General features: G+C 42.1%; 1 protein-coding gene across 1 annotated transcript in view; it reads right to left on the minus strand.

The window, feature by feature from the left end:
* Window positions 1-13,062, minus strand: part of LOC144768501 (fer-1-like protein 4) — a 936,890-nt gene that overhangs the window by 255,970 nt on the left and 667,858 nt on the right. The window lies entirely within an intron of this gene.

The following is a 13,062-nucleotide window of genomic DNA, read 5'->3' on the forward strand; positions in this document are numbered from 1 at the left end:
TGTATGGTTGTGTGTTTGCGTCTGGAGATGTGATTTTAAAAAAAAAAATTTAGTTGTAGAAAGCTTTATTCGATTTTAGAGCAGCATAAAATCATAAAAGCAACAATCATAGTAAGCAATTTCATACAGTGTCATAAAAATACAATAACATAGAATTATACATTATATATTAGCTTTACAGATTAAAGTCTTTCATTACTACAGTTATTGGCTAAAAGATTTTGTTTCCTCAGGATACTTTGTATAAAACCAGACATGATTGCTATACACACTTCATTTTCCAACTATAAAAATTATAAAACACTGGAACTACACCTAATCATATTTGCAACAATTTTTTAAACAGATTTTAGGAAACATGGCAATGCATTTAGCACTGATACTGATTCTAGATGTTGTAACGCCATGAGGGCAGGACGGCATCTTCGCAAACCCAGGGATAACAATATTGGAGTAATCCAACGTTTGCGGGGTGGTTCATAAAATTTGCAGAACAGTATTACATGGATAGTGGACTGTTCGGAAATACCATCACAAGGACACCGGGTAGTTGGAGTGGACCAGTCTTGTTTCTTTGGAAATGTAACTAAACGAAAAAATATATTGAACCTGAACCGGGTCAACAGGTATTTTTCGTAGGTGGTCAGACAAAAGGTGAGATAGGGTTGAATGCCCTGTGTACATTGAATAGTTAAAATTTGTCGGTTTGAAACTTTATTCATTTCTTGGGCTAAACGCAATTCCCTTAGATGTGACAAACATAAAATTTTTAAGGTCTTTCTTGTAATAGTGGATACAATGGAAGGTTCTTTAAAATATGTGGAAAGGTCCAAATCCTTAAAAAAGTTGTGTACAAAGGACAGCCACGGGATATCTGACCAATTGTCTAGGCCCAAACAGTCTGAAATGAATGCACGTGTTAAACTACACTGCTCCGTTGACCAAATGCGGTGCCATAGTAGTATTGGCTGAATTTTGATGTAGTCGGCAATGTAATCCATGCCCAGTTTGATATGACAACCAAACGTTGGAGAGCACTGCGGGACGGCCAACAAAAAACGAGTAAAATTGTTCTCTACCCTCTGTAAGATAACCACGGGTACATGGCCCCACACCCCAGCACCGTAAACAGCTACACTATGGCATTTTGCATGATATATTTGCATAAGCTCTTTTGGGGGAGGCTTCCCTAGTTTACACGCAAAAGCAATAAGGGCAGAAGTAGCTCTCAAGAATAGAAGGTGCCTACTACTAATGGCCTGTTTCCAAGAAGAATTATTATCAAATAAAATACCTAAGTATGGGTAGGTGTTAGTACAGTCCAACTTGGCTTCTTCAATGAATATCGGTTTGTCTTGGCTATCTTTTTACCAAAATGCATAGCAAACGTTTTTTTTGATATTGACCTTAAGGTCCAGTGAGGCCATAAATTTGCAGTAGCAATTTAACAGAATCTGAAGTTGTATTGGGGTTCGCGCCATGATCACCGCGTCGTCCGCGTATAGCAATGCGGGAATGGGACGGCGGGCGATAGCTGGTAAGTCCTGACTCCCCTCTAGCATGGCCTTCTCAAGACCATTCGTATAGAGGTTAAATAAAAAGGGAGCCAGGACACACCCCTGTCTGACTCCCTTAGTGACTGCAAAGGGGGGAGTAAGCTCATCGTTCACCCCAAATCTAACCCTGGCCGATGCTTCAGAATACAGCTCGCGTAGGAAGGATATTATCGGGGGGTCTACGCCCAGTTCTATTAAGATTGACCACAGCCTTGAATGTGAGACACAGTCAAAAGCTGCGGTCAAATCCACATAGACTAAGTGGAGGTTACCTTTCTTAGCCTCTACATATTTCCAAATAAGAAGGGAGAGATTCAGCGCCTGCTCCACCGTGCCCAGTCCCTCCCGGAAGCCATATTTCAGGTCTGTCAAGATGTTATTGGCCTCAGACCAGACCCGCAATCTATCTAGGATCAGCCGACCAGCGACTTTACCAAGGGAATCCAGGAGGGAGATGGGCCTGTAACATGCAGGATTGTTGCGATCTCCCCTCTTGTAAATGGGCAGCAGGGTAGAGGTTGACCAAGATTTTATAAGGCCCCCTTTTAGAGCAGCTTTAATTACCCGGGTCAGTACTGGTGACCAGAGCTCCTGCGTATGGGTGTAAATATCCAAAGGTACCCCGCCCGGCCCGGGGGCCTTACCAGACTTCGAGGATGACAGGGCATTAACTGCTTCATCATGACTGAAAGATAATTCGATAGGGAAAGTTGATGTGTTGGGAAATACTCCCTCCCCACTTTCGTCTGAGTACAGGTTTTCAGCTGAGAATATTTTCGAGAAGTGAGAGACCCATCCCTCTGCTGTGATTGCTACCTCAATACTGGGGCCAGGGTTCACATCAGTCAAGAAGGGTGATTTAACCACTTTCCAGAACATAGAACTATCCTTTCTATTACAGCTCTCATGAAGTTTCTCCCACAGATCTTTTTTGATTTCTTGCCTACATTTTTTTATGGCCAAATTAAAAAGCTTTCTCAGCTTCCTAATTTCAGCTTGATCCCTCACAGGTTTGTGTAAAGCTATTTTTAGGGTCGAAAGAGCCTTACGAAATTCAGAATTAAACCAACCTTTATCTTGCGAGAAGTTCTGCATTTGCTTACGAAGCAACTCCTCGCTAATTACCTTAGTAATATTAATGAAACCAGTCAGAATCTGCTCTGCAGAGGAAAGCAGATTTAAACATGTTTCCAGCATAGGAAAGGCTCTGGTTATAACCTTTGTTGTTATAACATCCGGATCTACTTTGGACCATTTAACCGAATAGCCGTTTGTTTTGTCTATGCTTATGGCTTTATGGTTTAATACTGCAAGTAAACAACAAAAGTTCCCTTGGGGTATACTTACTATTCAAATACTGAAATACTCAACACATTCTTCATACACACTTCACATGACACTAGTGGTAGCAACCATAATGAAACTTTTGTAAAGGTAAACATATAAGCTCCACAACATAGAATTATATAAAAAAACGACTGTTTTATTAATAAAAAAACAATAAAACCACACTAATTTAGTGCACGATGTACATCACATATATATAAAAAAGAACAATTAATAAAAACCCATGTGTATAACAATTATGGACAAAAGGTACAGGAGAAATGTGTAAACAAAGACAGCCCCCTATGTCTTTTGGACAGTCAATTCGTAAACATTTGGATCAACTGGGAGTTAGAGTATCCTATTTCTCCAGAAGGGTTGACCAATCAGAATTTGACTTAGCACAAAGAGCGTCAACGCGTTTCGGCAGTGCAATTCAATTAATAACCGCCTTCTTCAGGACATAAACAAATGGATTTCTCCTTGTAAATAAAAACAGCATCACCTATGCCTCAGCATATGGATGAAGAGAATGTTTGTGCAGCGCTCGCTTCAATAATTCAGAGCTGCTGGAATACACTGTTGAACTTGGTATTCAGTATGCGGGCTCACGTTCTGGAAGGATGCACTCTCAAACTCCAGGGACAATATAACTTCTAAAATGCCTTAAAATAATTCATGGAATCCTTCCCAGCCTTTGTTTCCTGGCCGTAATGTTTAAATCACTGCTCCCATTCGGATTTATTGGTAGCATATAATTCTTGATCCGTAAGGATTTTTTTGAGGTGTGCAAGCCTCAGCCTGGGGTAAGTTTGCTCGTGGCATTCAAAGTCCGACGAAAAGCATCCCCTCACGGCGTTCCTCAGCAATGGTTCCGCGATACAATGGTTAGTTTCTGAACATTGTGTGTTCAGGGGATGCTTTTCGTCGGACTTTGAAAGCTACAATCAAACTTACCCCAGGCTGAGGCTTGCACACCTCAAAAAAATCCTTACGGATCAAGAATTATAATAGCCAATAAATCCGAATGGGAGCAGTGATTTAAACATTACGGCCAGGAAACAAAGGCTGGGAAGGATTCCATGAATTATTTTAAGGCATTTTAGAAGTTATATTGTCCCTGGAGTTTGAGAGTGCATCCTTCCAGAACGTGAGCCCGCATACTGAATACCAAGTTCAACAGTGTATTCCAGCAGCTCTGAATTATTGAAGCGAGCGCTGCACAAACATTCTCTTCATCCATATGCTGAGGCATAGGTGATGCTGTTTTTATTTACAAGGAGAAATCCATTTGTTTATGTCCTGAAGCAGGCGGTTATTAATTGAATTGCACTGCCGAAACGCGTCGACGCTCTTTGTGCCAAGTCAAATTCTGATTGGTCAACCCTTCTGGAGAAATAGGATACTCTAACTCCCAGTTGATCCAAATGTTTCTGAATTGACTATCCAAAAGACATAGGGGGCTGTCTTTGTTTACACATTTCTCCTGTAACTTTTGTCCATAATTGTTATACACATGGGTTTTTATTAATTGTTCTTTTTTATATGTATGTAATGTACATCGTGCACTAAATTAGTGTGATTGTATTGTTTTTTTATTAATAAAACAGTCGTTTTTTATATAATTCTATGTTGTGGAGCTTATATGTTTACCTTTACAAAAGTTTCATTATGGTTGCTACCACTGGTGTCATGTGAAGTGTGTATGAGGAATGTGTCGAGTATTTCAGTATTTGAATAGTAAGTATACCCCAAGGGAACTTTTGTTGTTTACTTGCATTATTTGAGCTCTATTCCCTTCGGGTTTATAAAGAGCCACTCTCTTTAATTTGGTGTTTATGGTTTAATAACCCAAGATTACCAGTTGTATTATGTGCGTTCTGCGCTAAGATGGTAAAACTGTTGGGGAAATGGTCACTACTAATATCATCTCCAGTTAAAAATGTGAGCAGCTGGTCCTTCATATAGTTGGAGATCAAGAAGATGAAATCAATTATGCTGTTACAACCCCTGCTGTGAAAAGTGGGGGAGAAGTCGATTGAAGGCTCAACTAGTTCATTCGCGTATCCCAGTCCTAGGATAAAGAACTTTTCCTTTAGGATATTCCCAGTACTGGACTGAGCGAAATGTGTTAGAGGTCTCCCACCTTCATCTACAATGCCACAATTTGTCTTATTATATTCTTTGCATAAGGTAATGTTAAAATCTCCACCCCATATCAACTTAAAAGGCGAAAAGGAGCATCTATTCCGTTGCTCATCTAAAACAGAGGTTATCCTATTTAGGACTTGGACAAATTCAGGTGGTGGCAAATTATTATACAAATTCACCAAAAAGTATGTGTGCCCTTGGTTCACTGAGAGTTTGAGGATCTGATAGTTCTCTTCAGTTTTTATTTCAGCGATTTCCTTAAGTGGGAGGGTATTAGATACATATACTGATAGTCCTCCCTTGGGTCTACCAAAAAGGGAAGGACGTGCACTAGAGTGATACGATCTGTACCCCTGAAGATAAATAGCAGTTACCGACCATGTTTCCTGGCAGCCTACTACATTATGATTTCTAATTGTTTCTAGCCAGTTAAGTTGGTCTACTTTAGGACGCAGGCCTGCTACGTTCCAGAATATAATGGAAAGGGTCGAACTACTAGATGATTGTAGCTTGGGAGGGAGATACGGTTGTTTAAAATGAATTTCCGCAGTTTGACCTTGGGTCAACGGGGAAAAATCTTGTGTTAAATTCCAAGGCCCTTCATTCAAAATACTGTTTTACGGGGCCTTATTAGGAAGATCACTTGAACGAGAAAAACTGTCAGAATAGTCCTCAGATAGGGAGACCTTTTGGGGTATGGTCAGCGTGTCTAGGATGTGCAGGTTAAAATTATCCAAAGAAGTATGGGTGGCTGTTAGTCATTCTATATCGTCTATTCCTGACAGAATGTTAAATCGGTTTTGGGTGGGGATCCAAAAATGGTCTTGTAGTCAGTTGGTGGTTGAACCTGCGTTCCTGAGTGGGAAGGTTATTCCACAGTGAGGGATAAAAATAGCCTGCGGACCTAAAATGATCATTCTGATATTGAAGTGAGGGTCTAGAGTGATCAATCTGATGTGGGGGTAGGGACCTAAAGCAGGCATCCTGATATTGAAGTAGAGGTCTAAGGCGATCATCTCGGTGTTTAAATTGGGGCCTAAAGTGATCATCCTGATGTTGGAATAAGGGTCTGATGGGATCATCCTGATGATGGACTAGAGGCCTGGGATTAGTAACAGGGATTATCAAATTTCTGGGATAAAAGTAGGGCAAATCACGAGCTGTAATTGCATTACTGCCATTAAGAGGAAACCAATCTAAAATATGTCTGACTGCCCTTTTGTCTCTAAAATTTATTATGATGATATCCCTTGTTATGTTCTTTGTACTGGGTCCTAACCAGGGAAGACGCCTGACATGTAAAATTTCGCCATTTATGTTAGGAGGAAGTGGTCGGTTCTGCCTGAGCCAAAATATGACTTTATTTCTTAGCTGGTTTTGGTCTTCTCTCTTACCATCCTCCAGAACCGGGACTCCAGTGAGGACCACCACAAGCGGAGCTGCTTCCGGAGGCAGTTCCGCATTGTGCCTCTTAGGGAAGGATGGCCTCACAGAATCTTCATGGCCAATGGGTTTTTGGGGACTTCCTGGGAGATTAGGTTTTCCACCCACCTGAGCCTCTTTATCTCTATTTTTCACATTTTGCCGAGTTGTTTTGGGGGGGCATTGGTTTCGGGGTTTTCAATTTAACTTGATTTGTAGTTTTTACCGCCTTTTGGACGATAATGTTTGGGGATGATGCAGTAGTTATGGGCACTAGTGGGGGCCTTGGAACACCCTTAATTCTTTCTTTAATTTCTTCGATTACCTGTTCTAGGTTCCCCAACTGTTGAGCTATTCTTTTTAGTCTCTCTACTAAAGGCAGTGTGAGAGATCTAACCAGTTTCTCAATACTTCCGATTAAATCAGTGCCAGATGTTTCTAGTATTGGAAAGGGTGGTTGAATAGCTGGTGCGGGTAATGTAGGTGCATCAAATGAGGAGCTCTTAGATTTGACAGGATCAATAAGACTGATCTTATTTCTCTGTGGGCCACTCCCCCCCTTTCTCCTTTTTTTCCGGGGAGGGCCTTGTGGTCGAAGGTTTTTAAGAGTTTTATTATGTTTTTGGGCAGTCTCTACCAATGGTGACGGTGTGTCTGCCAAGGCTTCTGCCTCTCGTGTCATGTTGCCCGAGGAAGCAGAAAGGTTTATGATCGAATCGTTATTTGGATCGAGTGGAGGGGTTCTATCTTGGAGTAGTAATGGAATGCTATCACCAAAAGATGCATCAGGACCCTCGCTTTCGCAATACGTGCTGGTGGGCGGTGACATGGCCAGCTGTAACGGGCCCAGAGATGAACGTTTGTTCTTAATAAGCTCAACAGAGCGACGTCTCTCGGCCCGTCGCTCAGCAAGTACGATGTCCCAGTTGGTTCCTGTAGCGGCCCTGATGACATAATTGTCTAATGTCCCTCGTTTTACTCCTCCACCCACTAAGGATTTTTCTTTGGGGACAGGCGAGGTCATGATGCCTACTTGATGATGTGAATACCTAGTCAGAACACACTTAACCTTTAATGTTATTTCGGACCAAGCTGTAAACATGCATTAATCAGTACTCAAGGAGGCCAAGTAAAAAGCTTTAGGAAAGACTGCTTACTAGAGTCATGTACATGTACTAGCAGTCTGTCCTCGCCGTAGGTAGCACATCAAAGGGGGGGCCCAGCCCAGCCTCCTCTGGCCTTTGAAGGCCTAAGAGGGCCCGCCCTTGTCCCGGGCTTCTCCCGGGACGCTCCCGCGCGCTCCCACGACGCGGGTAATGATGTCTCAATTTAAGCGCCTCCTGGCGCGCTTGCCCAGCTAGCAGCTTCCGGCCGCACTGCCTGGTGGGGGATGTAGTTCTTCCAAGTGCCGCAGACCCCCCCCCTCCACACAGCGGCCACACCAAGATGGAACGAGTGTGCGGCGGCGGGAGGCGGGCGGGCACAGCGAGACCAGCCGCGGGACAGATGTGAGCACCGGCTAGCAGGTATGGGTCAGAGGTTTCCGCAGAGTTGTTCAGACAGCTACCCCCCTTGAAACTTGATCACCTTCCAAACATTCACCACTTAGTGTCTCTGGTGTCAGAAACTCTTCTGGGTTAGGAAGGGGGCACTAGAGTGCAGACTCTTTGAAGGCAAGAGATTCATAATACAATATTTCTCATGCTGGGCTTCATATTGCACTTCTGCCATTTGTAAGGACTGTCACAAACCTTACTAATGATAAACACTGGCCTACATATAATCAGGCCCATGTAAAGCTTGTGGTTTGTTGTGCAAAGTCTTTTTTGTGATTGTAAACCCTGGGAGTCACAAGATCCAGCAGCGGATCCTCCTTTAGGGCGGAGGAGTGTCGCCCAACCTGCTGCGAGGCAGCAGCTGTAGAAAACGTAACTTAAATGAAATGGTTAAAGGACATGACCATTTGACGTGCACTGTGTCTTTCTCAACTCTGGGGTGGGGCCAGGAATGACTTGCATAAACGTAAAGTGCTTTGTTGCGAGTTGGTAGTGTTATAATAGGTAATTGGCGCCCCTGGGAAAATCCACAAGCTGATAAGCCCTGTCCCAATATCATAAGCGGTGCTGTAAGGTAGGAAGAACCTCCTTGCTCACTCAGGTGTGGCTAGGACACCAGAAACTAACCAAAGATAGTCCTCAGCACCCGCTGAAATAGTAGTTCACATGTATATCAAAGTTCAAGTACACAATATGTCAATCCTCTTTGGTTCCTATTTTCTTTTATTTCTTTTTCTCTGTTTCTTTTCCTTTTTTCGCTTTTTTTTGGTGGATACTTAGGATGTACCCATTGTATTTGAATGGGGTTAGTGAGAGACTGTAGATACTCATTGCACTTCTTTTTATACTTATTTACAGGCGATACAAATCAAAGATTGAGGTACTTTCTTAATACCCCCCCCCCAGTGTGCACGTCCATTCTCTATTGGTTAGCTGTGTGTAGCACTCTGCATGTGTACTTGTGGCTTCTCATCACTTTGGGGGATTCACCAATATGTCATAATATTGTAGGAAAGTATAATAATGACGACATTTACAAATCACCCAGGCAACACTTTGGCTCCATATTTAAGCCTTTTTTTGATTTTGATAGCGATAATTGATGACCTATGAAATTGACTATGTGAACTAAGTGCATGCGTTTCCACCAAGAGTTTGTATAATATGGAACACCCAATCTGTGATTCAACCCAATTAAATAACGGAGAAGTGAATTTTCTGGCTTACATACATTATGTATTTGTTGGGTGCCACAATAGTTTGTTTCGCTCATCTATGCCTTGAAAACATTGTGGGACAGTGTGCCCACCTGGCGACGAAACATGTGTTGGCTAAGTATCCAGCAAAATAAAGGAAAAAAAAGAAATAAAGAAATAAAAGAAAATAGAAACCAAAGAGGATTGTTTTATTGTGTACTTGAACTTTGATATACATGTGAACTACTATTTCAGTGAGTGCTGAGGACTATGTTTTGTTAAACATAAAGTGCGCATGTCAGATTGGCCGCCCATCTTGCAATGGCCAGCCCAAGATGCACATTTCAGACCGCACCAATATGAGCTGTGAACAGCTGTGCAGACGGCAAGCACCGGCTCCTAGTCGGAAAAGGAGCACTGAGTTAGCCTGCTCAGACCAATCATGGGGCTACTCTTGTGCTGAAAACGGCATGAGAGCAGCTCCAGGATTGGTTAGGTTCATTGGCTCTTCACTCACGAGTCAGGTTCGGGAGCTCTGTGGTTTCTGAGAGACAGTGGGTGGTGGTCCTGGCGTCTCCGGGGTCTTCCCTGTACACTGATGTCGGTAAGTACTTTTGTTTGTATTTATTTAAACAAAGTACATTTTTCCGACACTTAGTTAAACTAGTTTGACGGGGCAGACGTGTGTGGTTGGAAAAGGGCATGAATCTCAAACGTTTCAAACCCTTTCAAGCTCAGGCACTGTAGTCAGCCAAGGAAGTAAAAAGGCGGTTTCTAATGAGAACGTTTCCATTTAGAGAAGGACATCGCCCTGCATGTGAAATGTTTGCTTGAGCTGCATCTCTCTAGGTGCTGGTCATAGGTGTAAAGTTGGGCCCTAGGCCCACATGCTAGGAAATTACTGGTGACACAGACACACTGGTTACTGGGTACAACTGGCCATGAGCACGTGTGCTCAGCCCTCTTTATTGAGCAGGGTCCTCTGACCGATGACGCCTGTGGTGGGTGGATGTTCAGTGTGGTAACATGCTGAACACTAGAACGCTGACTCTATGTCATTACAATAGGCAGCCTAGATGTCATCCATTGGCGAAATGTAGAATGCTAATGAGCAGTTTTAGTTCTGTTTGCTTTTTTCATTTATCTAGCTTTCAAATGAATCACGAACCAGCTCGTGAATCACACACAGTCATGTTCACACAAAACAACGGGGCAATTAGGAGAAATAATTTAAACCATATCCCTTTTCATGATTACGCCTCTTTTAAATCAGGCGGAATGCCTTTCATGAATGTCACTTTTAGGTATTAGATTTCAGTTGTGGTTTATGTAAATAGCGCCTAGTTTGTTAGGCCAGCTTTTATATTCCGATTTGGCAGCTTTTGATGCTATACAACAAACCTCTTGTATCTCACATATCTGAAAATAAAGTTGAGAATGAATTGAAATGGGTATATTGGCTCATGTTACAACCCGTGCTTCCATAAATCTTGATCTGTGTACTAAAAAAATCAGATAAAATGCTGAGACACGGGTAAAGGGCTATAAACTTGATCCCTTTAGTTGTGAACCCCGAGAGCTGCTGCTGCTGCTGATTGGCCTCACCACTTTCAAGTGTTACTAGCTGCCACTGACAAGTTCACAGTGGTTGATACTTCAAACTTACTTTTCTTTGGGTACAACAGCCCTTTTACAAGCCTGAGAATTTATTCTGTATTGTAATGGGACATTTATGACGGTTTGTGAATCACAAATAGATGGGGGCATGAAAGGGGCGTCCCTCTCCCATTTGCAATTTGGGAAGGAATATATCAATATTTTTCAACCGTAATTGCAAGTGCAAACCATTGTTGAGTGACCTACGCCGAAATGGGGTGGTAACTGGTTTGCAAAGGGGAAGAGATTTCCTTAGTACTTTGCAGCGAGCCCCCCTCAGGTTTCGTCACACCACTGTGGCCATAGCACTTGAGGTGGGCGAACCACTGAAATTCGAGACAGACTCGAGCCAGATGTCTGCCTCTAACTCAGTTTGAGGTCTTCTGGGAACCTTGAGCTCAAAACAAGCCAAAGTTTCACCGGAGACAGTGTGGCCTAGTGGCTACCTCTGCCAAACATATATTGTCTGGCTCCAATCCTGACCACGTCTGAACATCCCATGAATCCTAGAAAATCTCCCTGGCCCAGAAAAAAATATATGTTTCTATTGTTAAGAACTATTATGACATTGGGCAAGGCTTGCTATATGTGAAACCGCCAAAAATAAAATGTGAATGCTGCCTCTCACACTAGCTTTAATCTCACCCTCCAAGAATTAAGGACAAAGTATTATCCTTTTTGATGTCAGAAAGAGACCCATCTAGTCTGGGGTCAGTCCCAGCTTCCATACTTGACTAATCTGTGTGATCCTAGTCAAATACTTAATTTCACTGAGCTTCCTTTGTGCTCATTATCTCAGGAGAGCACCTTGATTTCAGAATGTCCTGCACAAAATCTTGTGTTTGATTTAGTAGCCCATAAAGTTCCTCCTTTTATGTTAAGAACCTAGACAACATTTAAGGTATACATGACAAATGACTTGCCTTTTAGTTCACTAATTGCATTGTCGTCAGAGTGGGGAGCAGACTCTGTGAGGGGGGTGAGTTTTTTAGCCCAATTTTAGCTCTGATTCCCTGTCTTCCCCACAACAAATAAAAGCAGAGCCTACCACTTTTCTGATTCTTCTGAAAGACCTGTTTATATGCCTCTTCTCCATCTTCAAAGATATTACCTTTTCTTAATAGTCTTTTTCAATTCAATTTCAAAGCTTTATTCGACAGCATGTCATAAAAGCAAATTATACATCCTATCACAAACATTATAAATACTAAATAGCAATAAAAAATACAATATTAAAAAGTTATTAAATCTTTATAGCTGTCATTTAAGAATTAAAAAACAATTTTTTTAAGAGGATATTTAAAACAGCTAAAATTATACTTAAAACAAGATCAATCATGTTTTTAGGTGTCTTAGAGTGCATTAGCTAACTTCTATAGAGTTTAAAGTGTGAGTGCGTATAATCCAAGCCCACCTTAGAAATTTGGCAACAGCAATCGCTATACAGGGTGGTCAATCTGTCTCCAGTATCCTTAGCGCCTCAATATGTCTCCGGGTGCCCATGTTAATACACGTTGGTTTTAGCCACTTACGGCGAGGGCTGGGGTAAAGGGGACATACAAACAGCATGTGGGATACGTTCTCAATCGAATCTTAACAGTTATGACATTTGTCATCCCGAATTGCTGACCACTTATAGCTGAAAGCTTTTACAGGTAAAGTTCCAGTTCTAAACTGGAAATACAGCTTTCGGTCGAACGGACCCTCTATATTATTCCAATAGGCCTCACAGAGTGGGCGAGGTTTAAAATCAAGGAACCGTCCTGTTAAATTAGTGTTCACACAGGTGCTATGGGTGGACATCCAAATCATTTCCCAATACTTTTTTTTCAGAATTATTTTTGATGGGAACCTTGAGACGTCTGCATCTACCCATAGGTGGTCAAGCTCCAATTTTGTTAATAGGCCCCTTATCTCTTCAAGCCATTGGATAGAATGAAAGCGATCTGCCCTAATAATATCCTTTAGTGCAAGGGCGTAGTGAACTAGTTCTGGAGTTGTCCAGATGCGCCTCCAATATAATAGAGGCCGTAGCCGTACTATGTCCTCAATTTTTTTCCTTCCAAGATCATATAAAAGCGGGATGGTAGGAGTACTTTGGGGGACCCCGACTAAACAGCGTAGAAATTTATTCTCCTCCATTATTAGTTGGTTCAAATAATTAAATCCCCAAAGTTCTGAACCATACAAAGAGGCGCT

The sequence above is a fragment of the Lissotriton helveticus genome, chromosome 7 (genome assembly GCF_964261635.1).
Source record: "Lissotriton helveticus chromosome 7, aLisHel1.1, whole genome shotgun sequence".
NCBI classification, from domain to species: Eukaryota; Metazoa; Chordata; class Amphibia; order Caudata; family Salamandridae; genus Lissotriton; species Lissotriton helveticus.